The sequence below is a fragment of the Glycine max genome, chromosome 19 (genome assembly GCF_000004515.6).
Source record: "Glycine max cultivar Williams 82 chromosome 19, Glycine_max_v4.0, whole genome shotgun sequence".
NCBI lineage: Eukaryota > Viridiplantae > Streptophyta > Magnoliopsida > Fabales > Fabaceae > Glycine > Glycine max.
In genome coordinates this window covers 10,107,638-10,117,929 of record NC_038255.2, presented here as the reverse complement: position 1 = coordinate 10,117,929, position 10,292 = coordinate 10,107,638, and the positions used below count along the sequence as shown (strand labels likewise).

Genomic DNA, 10,292 nt, shown 5'->3' with positions numbered 1-10,292 from the left:
TACCAAGTTAACCAATGCATCCAGTTTGCCTTCAAGCTTCTTAGTTTCAGATGATGCAGCTGAGTTTGTAGCTACCTCATGCACTCTTCTAATGACTATAGCATCATTTCTGGCGCTAAACTGCTGCGAGTTGGAAGCCATCTTCTCAATTAAATTTCTGGCTTCAGCAGGAGTCATGTTTCCAAGGGCTCCACCACTGGCAGCATCTATCATACTTCTCTCCATATTACTGAGTCCTTCATAAAAATATTGGAGAAGCAGCTGCTTTGAAATCTGATGGTGAGGGCAACTGGCACATAGTTTTTTAAATCTCTCCTAGTATTCATACAGACTCTCTCCACTGAGTTGTCTGATACCTGAGATATCCTTCCTGATGGTTGTGGTCCTGGAAGCAGGGAAATTTTTTTCTAAGAATACTCTCTTAAGGTAATCCCAGCTCGTGATGGACCTTGGAGCAAGGTAATACAGCCATTCTTTTGCCATTCCCTCTAAAGAATGAGGAAAAGCCTTCAGAAATATGTGATCCTCTTGGACATCTGGGGGTTTCATGGTGGAGCAGACAATATGAAATTCCTTCAAATGTTTGTGCGGGTCTTCACCTGCAAGGCCATGAAACTTTGGAAGCAAATGAATCAGTCCAGTTTTAAGAACATATGGGACATCCTCATCAGGGTATTGGATGCACAAGCTTTCGTAGGTGAAATTAGGTGCAGCCATTTCCCTTAGAGTCCTCTCACGGGGTGGAGGTTGTGCCATGTTCTCAGAATGTTCAAAATCAGAATGCTCAGAATCAGAATGCTCAAAATTATAATGCCCAAAATCAGGATGTTCAAAATCACCAATAACAAAATGCACAGATTCACCAGTAATGGAATGCTTAGGATGATCAAAAGGTATAAAATGATGCCTAACTAATCTATGAAATGTCCTATCTATCTTAGGATCAAAGGGTTGTAAGTCAGATGGATTGCCTCTAGTCATACACTACATTCAGCATGCACAACTAGTTGCCTTGTCATGTAAATAAAGGTGTAGGTTTGAACTACAGCTATCCTCAAATGATATCCAAATGACTTGAAATTTAGTGAGCAACCTTATAAAATGATGAGAAGATATCACAAAAAATTTCAGGCAAAAATTCAAAGTGTAACTATGGAAGCTAAAAATGGTAGGTTAAGAAAAATAAGTGAATAAAACATGGAAAATAAAAAACTTTTGACAGAATCACTATTTTTGGACGATGGAGACTATAGCTGACTGCCACAGCGTAGGAAATTTTTTTCTACCCCAAATACATATATAATAATTGCGATTTTGATAACCGGAGCAAAAGTTATGGCCGTTTGAAGTTTTGACAAACACAAAATTTGCTACTTTTTTGGAACTTTCAAATCTGACCAAACTAAAGGCTCTAGCTATTTTTCCCACAAAATATAGATTGAAAGAAGTTACCAAAAAAAAATTCAGCCAAAAATAACAACCCTAGCTACTGAAACAAAAAATCCCAAATAATTCAGCATGGGTGGTCGCTAAAATCCGTCGCTACATGATTTCTACTACTACTCTGTTTTACCGCAAGCAAAAGTGGTCGCTAACTCCATCGCAAAACACTATTCACAACAAAACACCCAAGACTGAAACAAGGGAAGCGCTTAATAGGAAAACTAAAACAGAACAAACACTAAACAAAATACCGGCTATTATGAACAACACCAACACACATACTAACACAATACTAACAATTAAACATAAAACACGAAAGACTTAAACACTAACACGACACTAGCTATTATGAACCTTTGGACACTGCTCCCCGGCAACGGCACCAAATTTGATCGAGGTCGTACCGGAATCAAATAAACATGAAAATGCAGTAACTAGGAAGTGATCCTAGGTCGTTTCCCAACGAGCAATGATAAACTAAATGTTCATAATACACTTGCAGTAACAGTAATGATTGGGGGGGGGGGTTGTTTGTTTTGTGATTTAAAGGACAGAACAAGTAAACTGGAATATGAAACTACTAATATTAAAAATGGGTTGTTTCCTCTGATCCAGAAGCCATTCTCTTATCCTGGGTTATGGAGAATTCGTCCCTAACATTTAACCACTTAATCCAACCCTATTTCAATTTACTAAGAGAAAATCAACTTAGGGTTGTCAATACGTGATTAGGCAACACATACACCAGTTAGCCCTTCGTCCATTAAGTATGAACGCAAGTTAGGCTCAGAGGCAATTAATCGAACACGAAGCGTGCACTGATTAATGTTCACAAATTTGGGTTAACTGGTGAAGGGGAAACGGCCAGGAAGCCACAATATAAACGAAACCTCAAAGAGAGTTGGGCTTCGTCCTCAAAAGGAAACAACACCAGAAAATCTAGCCTTCCATAGATTCAAACAGAAAACGCAAATGAAACTAAAAGCAGAAACGTAAATGGAAGTAGAAGAAGAAACAAGAACAAAATTGTTATTAGAAGCAGAAAATGGAAAATTGCATTAAGAACGAAACAGTAGCATTCAAGCAGAAAAACGTAAAAACCTCAACAAAGCTCTGAATAATGAATAACATAACAGAATACCCTGCACGAATCCCAAGGCTGCTATTTAAAAAGAGTAACTCAAAGTCACTGGGCCCTATTACAATACTCTGGCCCAAAACGAAATAAACACTGAACCACATAAAATAAAATTGCAAAATTTCCTAATTAGAAATTAACTAAGGTAAGCGCTGCTTTATTTGCCCTCTTCAAGTCCACAACCAAAATCCGGATTAAGCCCAATGTTTCATTAATTCCTGAAATTATATTAAAAACATCAAATTAGCTAAATGAGCCCAAATAATAAAAATGCCTAATTAATTGACAATTAAGACCAATCAGTAATTAAAATGGTGCAAAAAGGGTTTAGAAAATAGAAGAAAATGATGGCACATCAGTGAGCACCAGGGCCCCTCCGGAGAAAACCCCTTTTACAATGAAAGGCCCTTCGTAGTTCAGGGCCCACTTCCCTCTGTTGTTTTTCAGAGCTTGGGAGACTTTCTTCAACACCAAGTCCCCTTCGTTGAACCGGCGCGTACGTACCTTCTTGTCAAAAGCGTTCTTCACTCATTTCTAATATAAACGCCCATGACTCATGGCGGCCAAACACTTGCCTTCTATGAGATTAAGCTGATCAAAACGTGCTTAGTGTTGGATCGAGTGGCCTCAGAATAATTAAGAAGGGGGGGTTGAATTAATTATTCCTAAACCTTTACTAATTAAAAATTACTCTTCTAAGGCTTTTACTAAATTGTTAAGAGAATGAGGAGTAGAAGCGAAACTTAACAGAAAGTAAAAGCGGAAATTAAATGCACAGCGGAAAGTAAAAGAGTAGGGAAGAAGAAGACAAACACACAAGAGTTTTTATACTGGTTCGGCAACAACCCATGCCTACATCCAGTCCCCAAGCGACCTACGGTCCTTGAGATTTCTTTCAACCTTGTAAAAATCCTTTTACAAGCAAAGATCCACAAGGGATGTACCCTCCCTTGTTCTCTTTGAACCTAGTGGATGTACCCTCCACTAGAACTGATCCACAAGAAATGTACCCTCTCTTGTTCTCATTCAAACCCAAGTAGATGTACCCTCTACTTGTACCACAAAGGATATACCCTCCAATGTGTTAAGACAAAGATCTCAGGCGGTTAAACCTTTGATACTTTATGAATGGGGATACAAAATAATTCTCAGGCGGTTAGTCCTTTGAACACTTTTGTATTAGGGAATGGGAAGAATCAAAAGAATTCTCAGACTGTGTCATTTTGAATTCTTTGACAAGGGAGAAGGGAGACACAAAAGAATTCAGGTGGTTAGTCCTTTGTTCTTTTGGAAAAGGAAGAAAAGAGACACAAAAAGAATTCAGGCGGTTAGTCCTTGGTGAATTCTTTCTGGCAAAGGGAGAAGAGAATGAAGAGGATGAATAGCACAAGTTTTCAAGGTTTAGAAAACCAGAAAACTTTAGAAAGATTTTGGTACAAAGAAGAAGAAGAAGTTCAAAGAGATTCGAGGCTTGTAAAGGATTGATTGAATAAGTGTAAAAGTGTATTAAAAAGCAAATCAAAGTCTTGCTTTTATAGACTCTTCATGTCTGGCCAAGAGGACCATTTAGAAGAGTTATAACTTTTAGAAAAACTTAAAACCAATTTGAAAAAGTTAAAAACCTTTTGAAGAGTTACATCTTTTGATTTATTCATAAACAAACACTGGTAACCGATTACCAAATTAGTGTAATCGATTACACAAAGCTTTTGTGTGAAAGGATGTGACTCTTCACTTTTGAATTTGAATTTCAACGTTCAAAGGCACTGGTAATCGATTACCAAAACATTGTAATTGATTACAACTTTTTGAAATTAATTGGAACGTTGTAAATTCAATTTAAAAACTTTTCCAAATCCATTTTGCTACTGGTAATCGATTACAACAATATGGTAATCGATTACCAGAGAGTAAAAACTCTTTGGTAAACATGTTTTGAGAAAAACCATGTGCTATTCAATTTTTGAGAAAAACCTTTTCATACTTATCTTGATTAAGCCTTCTCTTGATTCTTGAATCTTGATCTTGATTCTTGAGATCTTGAAGCTTGAATCTTGATTCTTGATTCTAAACTTTCTTCTTGAGTCTTGAATTCTTCTTGATTCTTATCTTGAACTCTTGAATTGTTCTTAATTCACTTGAGTTGTTCTTTGATTGATCTTTGAGCTTTTTGTCATCACCTTTGTCATCATCTTTTGTTATCATCATTGTTATCATCAAAACACCTTTGAATCACCTTTGATTCTCCATGAAGCTTTGCTTCTACACTTGGGCCCATTTTGATTCCTTTAATCCGGATTCCGCCAAGATTCTTAATGACGGGACTTCCACCTCAAACGGTAGCACAACCTCCATTCCATATACAAATGAGAACAGTGTTGCCCCGGTTGACGTGCGCACTGAGGTTCAGTAACCGTGTAACGCGAATGGGAGCATCTCGTGCCAATCTTTGTATGACACGGTCATCTTCTGGATAATCTTCTTGATATTCTTATTGGCTGCCTCCACGGCTCCATTCATCTTTGGTCGGTAAGGCGTGGAATTGTGATGTTGGATCTTAAACTCCTCACACATTTCCCCCATCATCTTGTTATTCAAGTTGGTGTCGTTGTCTGTGATAATCTTCCTCAGCAAACCATATCGGCAGATGATTTCCCTCTTAATGAACCTGACCACCACACTCCTGGTGGCGCTAGCGTACGACGCGGCTTCGACCCACTTAGTGAAGTAATCGATCGCCACTAGGATGAAATGATGTCCATTTGCAGCTTTGGGCTCTATGGCACCAATCACATCTATTCCCCACATAGAAAACGGCCACGGTGCGGCCAAGACATTCAGAGGCAAGGGCGGAGCGTTGACATTGTCTGCGAACATCTGGCATTTGTGACATTTCCTCACATGGAGACAGCAATCGCTCTCCATGGTGATCCAATAGTAACCCACCTTTAAGATCTTTCTAGCCATGGCGTGCCCATTAGTGTGTGTACCAAAAGAGCTCTCATGGACCTCCCCAGCATGTTTTTTGCTTCCTTAGCATTCACGTAGTGTAGCAGAACCATGTCATGGTTTCTCTTGTATAGTATGCTTCCGCTCATGAAGAAGCCGGCCGCCAATCTCCTTAATGTCCTTTTGTTGTTGTCAGAAGCCTCTGGTGGGTACTCTTTGCTTTCAACGTATCGCTTGATATCGAAATACCAAGGCTTACCATCCCGTTCCTTTTCCACCAGACAACAATGTGCGGGTCTACCACGACACCTGAACTCAATGTACGGTAGGTCCCCATGAGGTGTTAGCTGGAACATGGACGCTAAAGTGGAAAACGCATCTGCCATTTGATTTTCCTCTCGGGGAACGTGATGGAAGGAGATCTCATCAAAGAAACCAGCCAATTCCTTGATATAGGCTTGGTAGGGTATCAGCTTGTGGTCTCTAGTTTCCCATTCCCCTCTCAGCTGGTGAATCACCAGTGCTGAGTCCTCGTACACCTTGAGTAGCTTGACATTGAAGTCAATTGCTGCTTGGACGGCCAGGGCGCACGTTTCATACTCAGCCATGTTGTTCGTGCAGTTGAACCCCAGCCTAGCTATGAAAGGTATACATTGATTGTCTAAAGAGACCAATACTTCCCCAACACCATGGCCTAGAACGTTTGACGCTCCATCAAACCACACGATCCACTTGTTTTGGTCCTCGTCTAGCTTTTCCTCAAACAAGGCCATGATATCCTCATCCGGGAACTTGGGATGCATGGGTTGATAGTCGTTGAGAGGCTGCTAAGCCAAATAATCTGCCACAGCGCTTCCTTTTATCGCCTTTTGAGTGACGTAGACTATATCAAACTCGGATAGCAAAACCTACCACCGGGCGATCCGCCCTGTGAGAGCAGGCATCTCAAAGATGTACTTAACTGGGTCCATCTTGGATATCAACCAGGTGGTATGGCTTAGCATGTATTGTCATAGATAGTGGGACGCCCAGACTAAAGCACAACACGTTCTTTCGAGTAGGGAGTAGTTCATTTCACAGGCCGTGAACTTCTTACTCAAGTAGTAGACAATGCGCTCTCTTTTCCCGGACTCGTCATGTTGCCCCAACATCCCATCAACTTGTCCAAAATCGTCATATACAAGATGAGAGGTCTTCTGGGTATCGGCGGCATAAGCACGGGAGGGTTCATGAGACACTGTTTGATCCTTCCAAATGCCTCTTGACAATCCTCGTTCCAGCGGATGGATTGGTTTTTTGCGTAAGAGTTTGAACAACGGCTCACAGATAGCGGTGAGCTGTGATATGAATCTGGCAATGTAGTTCAAACGCCCCAGGAAGCCTCAGACCTGCCTCTCGGTACGCGGTTCTGGCATCTCAAGGATGGCATTCACCTTTCCGAGGTCCACCTCTATCCCTTTCTGGCTTACGATGAAACCTAGTAATTTCCCTTACTTGACCCTGAAGGTGCACTTAGCGGGGTTTAACCTCAATCGATATTTCCTAAGGCTTTCGAACAACTTCCGCAAGTTGACAAGGTGCTCCTTCTCGGTCTTAGACTTGGGAATCATGTCGTCCACATAGACCTCGATTTCTCGGTGCATCATATTGTGGAACAAAGCCACCATAGCCCGTTGATAAGTTGCCTCGGCGTTCTTGAGTCCAAAGGACACCACCTTATAACAAAATGTCCACCACAGGGTGACGAAGGTAGTCTTTTCCATATCCTCTGGCGTCGTTTTTATCTGATTGTAACCGGAGAACCCATACATGAAGGAAAACAAAGCAAAATTGGTCGTATTATCCATGAGGATATCGATGTGCGGAAGAGGAAAATTGTCCTTGGGACTGGCTCAATTCAGGTCTCGATAATCTTCACACATTCGCACCTTCCCATCCTTCTTAGGGACTGGTACAATGTTGGCAACCCATTCTGGGTACCGAACGACAACCAAAAAACCAGCGTCAGATTGTTTCTTTACCTTTTCTTTTATTTTCAAGGATGTCTTGGGCTTCATCCTCCTCAGCTTTTGTTTTATCGGGGAACACTCAGGATTCAGAGGTAATTTGTGTTGTACGATGTCATAACTCAAACCGGGCATATCTTGGTATGACCAGGCAAAGATGTCTTGGTAGTTTCTTAGCAGGGCCATCAATTCTTCACGGATAGGTGCAATCATACCCGTGCCTATCTTTACTTCCTTTTTCCCACTATCGGTTCCTAAGTCCACTAGTTGCGTCTCTTCTTGATGAGGCCCCATCTCTTGGTCCTCATGGGTGACTATCTTCTACAACTCTGGGGGAAGTCCAACATCCTCGTCCTCTTCACTCTCCGTCTGACCCACTTCTTGCTAGAAATTGATGGTCGGGTCCCAGGTATTAGTACCTTCGAGGGAATCGTCGTCGGATCTGACGTTTTAAGCGTAAAGAAATAAACATGCAAATGAATGAGAATGGGTAGAGGCGCAGGAACAGATGAAGAAAGATCTTTATATTATAAATTCAGGAACAAAAGACATAATGCCTTAACAAAAGGAAACTCTAAAGCCTAGGCCCAACCGTAGAGTTTAAAAGCCACAAAGGGTTACATTATGCTTGTCGCGTAAATGTCCGGGCGCTCCTCCACTCGCCAATGTCCTAGTCGAAAACCAGGAGGGCATGGTCGTACCATATCCGACCCACTCGGAGAGTCATCCTCGCATATCTCAACGACTTGGCCTTCGTGTCCGCCCTTCGACTTGTCGTCCCAATTGCGAACCTTGGCTTCTGCTCTTCCTTCCCGCGACACTTTTCCTTATGTCCTCTTGCATGGGTTTATAGCCCAATCCAAACTTCCTGCAGTTTCCTCTGGTGCTTACCAGGCTGGTTTTGCCGTCGTTGTTCTTGCCTAAACCCATTCCGGGCTCGTAGCCATTCCCCAACATCACCCGGGTCACCATCATTGCCGTATCGGAAAGGCAAGGTTGCCCAGAGAGGGAATCTACGGAGGCAATGCTTACTACCTCAAAAGATTGGAAGGCTATTTCTAATGACTCCTCCGCGGCATCCACATATGGCAAAGAGGGCGGGCAACTTATCAAGATGTCTTCCTCCCCCGATACAATGACCAAATGCCCCTCCACAACGAACTTCAGTTTTTGGTGGAGTGTAGAGGGAACGACTCCCACCGAGTGGATCCACGGGCGTCCCAAAAGACAGTTGTAAGCCGGGTTAATATCCATTACTTGGAAGGTAACCTGACAGGTATGGGGGCCTATCTGTACAAGGAGGTCGATTTCTCCCCTCACCTCTCAGCGGCTGCCATCAAAGGCACGAACCACCATGGAACTTGGCCTTAGATGGGAAGCGTTAAACGGCAATTTCTCCAACGTGCTTTTGGGCATTACGTTTAAACTGGAATTGTTATCGATTAGTACCTTGGCCACGACGTGGTCCATGCATTTGACTGACACATGCAAAGCCCTGTTATGCCCTCTCCCCTCGGCAGGGATTTCTTCTTCAGCGAAGGCGAGATAGTTGTTGGCGGTGATGTTATTGACGAGTCCTCCAAAGCCTTCTACGAAGATGTCTTGGGCTACATGAGCTTCATTCAAGACCTTTACTAGCAAAGCCTGATGAGGCTCAGAGCTCATGAGCAGTTCCAAAAGAGAGACTCTGGCTAGGGTTTTGTTGAGCTGCTCAATGACCTTGAACTCGCTTTGCTGAATAATGCGGAGGAACTCGCCTGCCTCCTCTAGCGATACTTCTTTCTTGCCACAACCATCCTTTTTCTCCGAATGACCTTTCACTGGAATATTCTCGTTCGGAGTGGGGATCATTTTGTCATTTTGTTCTTCCGCTATCTTTGCCTTCCCTTTAACGTTTATGAGTTGTGTCGGCAGGTCAGGGGGTGCGAACACGCGACCGATGCGGGTCACGCTGCTCAGCCCCATGATATTGGTTACCTTGGCCGACAACGGGCTGATGTCGGTGGCTTCTTCCTTCCTTTCGCTTGGAGGTGCATACCTCCATGGAACTGCATGGCTGTTTTGTATGGAAACGAAATAGGTTTAACTACCGAGGGGTATCAGGGCGTTTGGGGAGCTGCGTCTCTGGTGAAATATATCACTAAAAGCTTAGGCTTTCCAAGACCTCCCTCATCCGCGGACTGCATGCATATGTGCTGCTCTTCACCCCCCTGATCGCCGACTTCCAACCGACCTTGGTGCTGTTATATAGTTTTCCAGCCCCAAAGCTTACAAATCTGTTTTAAATCCAAGCCCATAAATAAAATAAAATCAAATCTAGATAAGATAAGATAAGATCTAGATGAGATCAAATCTAAATAATATCTAGATAAGATAAATTTTTGTAGAATAAAATAGTCTGCCCTCTTCAAGTCCAAACTCAATTCTGGATTCAAGTCCAATGCTTCATTAATTCCTGAAATTATATTAAAAACATCAAATTAGCTGAATGGGCCCAAATAATAAAGCTGCATAATTAATTTGACAATTAAGACTAATTAGTAATTAAAATGGTGTAGAAAGGGTTAAGAAATAGGAGAAAATAATGGCACATCAATCAGAGAACGAAATTTTATTGTTGAAACGAAAAGTAAAAACTGGAATTGCAAAACAAAAAGTGTCAAAAAGAAGAAAAGCCTAAAACTAAAAAATGAAAATAGGAGAGAGAGAAGAGAAGGCCCTAAACTAGAATCTTGGTGTTGTTATATATTTTTCCA

At 42.0% G+C, this 10,292-nt stretch overlaps 1 non-coding gene across 1 annotated transcript; it reads left to right on the top strand.

Annotated features, from left to right (window-relative positions):
• The first annotated feature begins 271 nt into the window (after positions 1 to 271).
• Positions 272 to 378, top strand: LOC113000545 (small nucleolar RNA R71). Its single transcript, XR_003265878.1, has one exon. It is a non-coding gene; the product is annotated as a small nucleolar RNA R71 (small nucleolar RNA).
• The last annotated feature ends 9,914 nt before the right edge of the window (positions 379 to 10,292 follow it).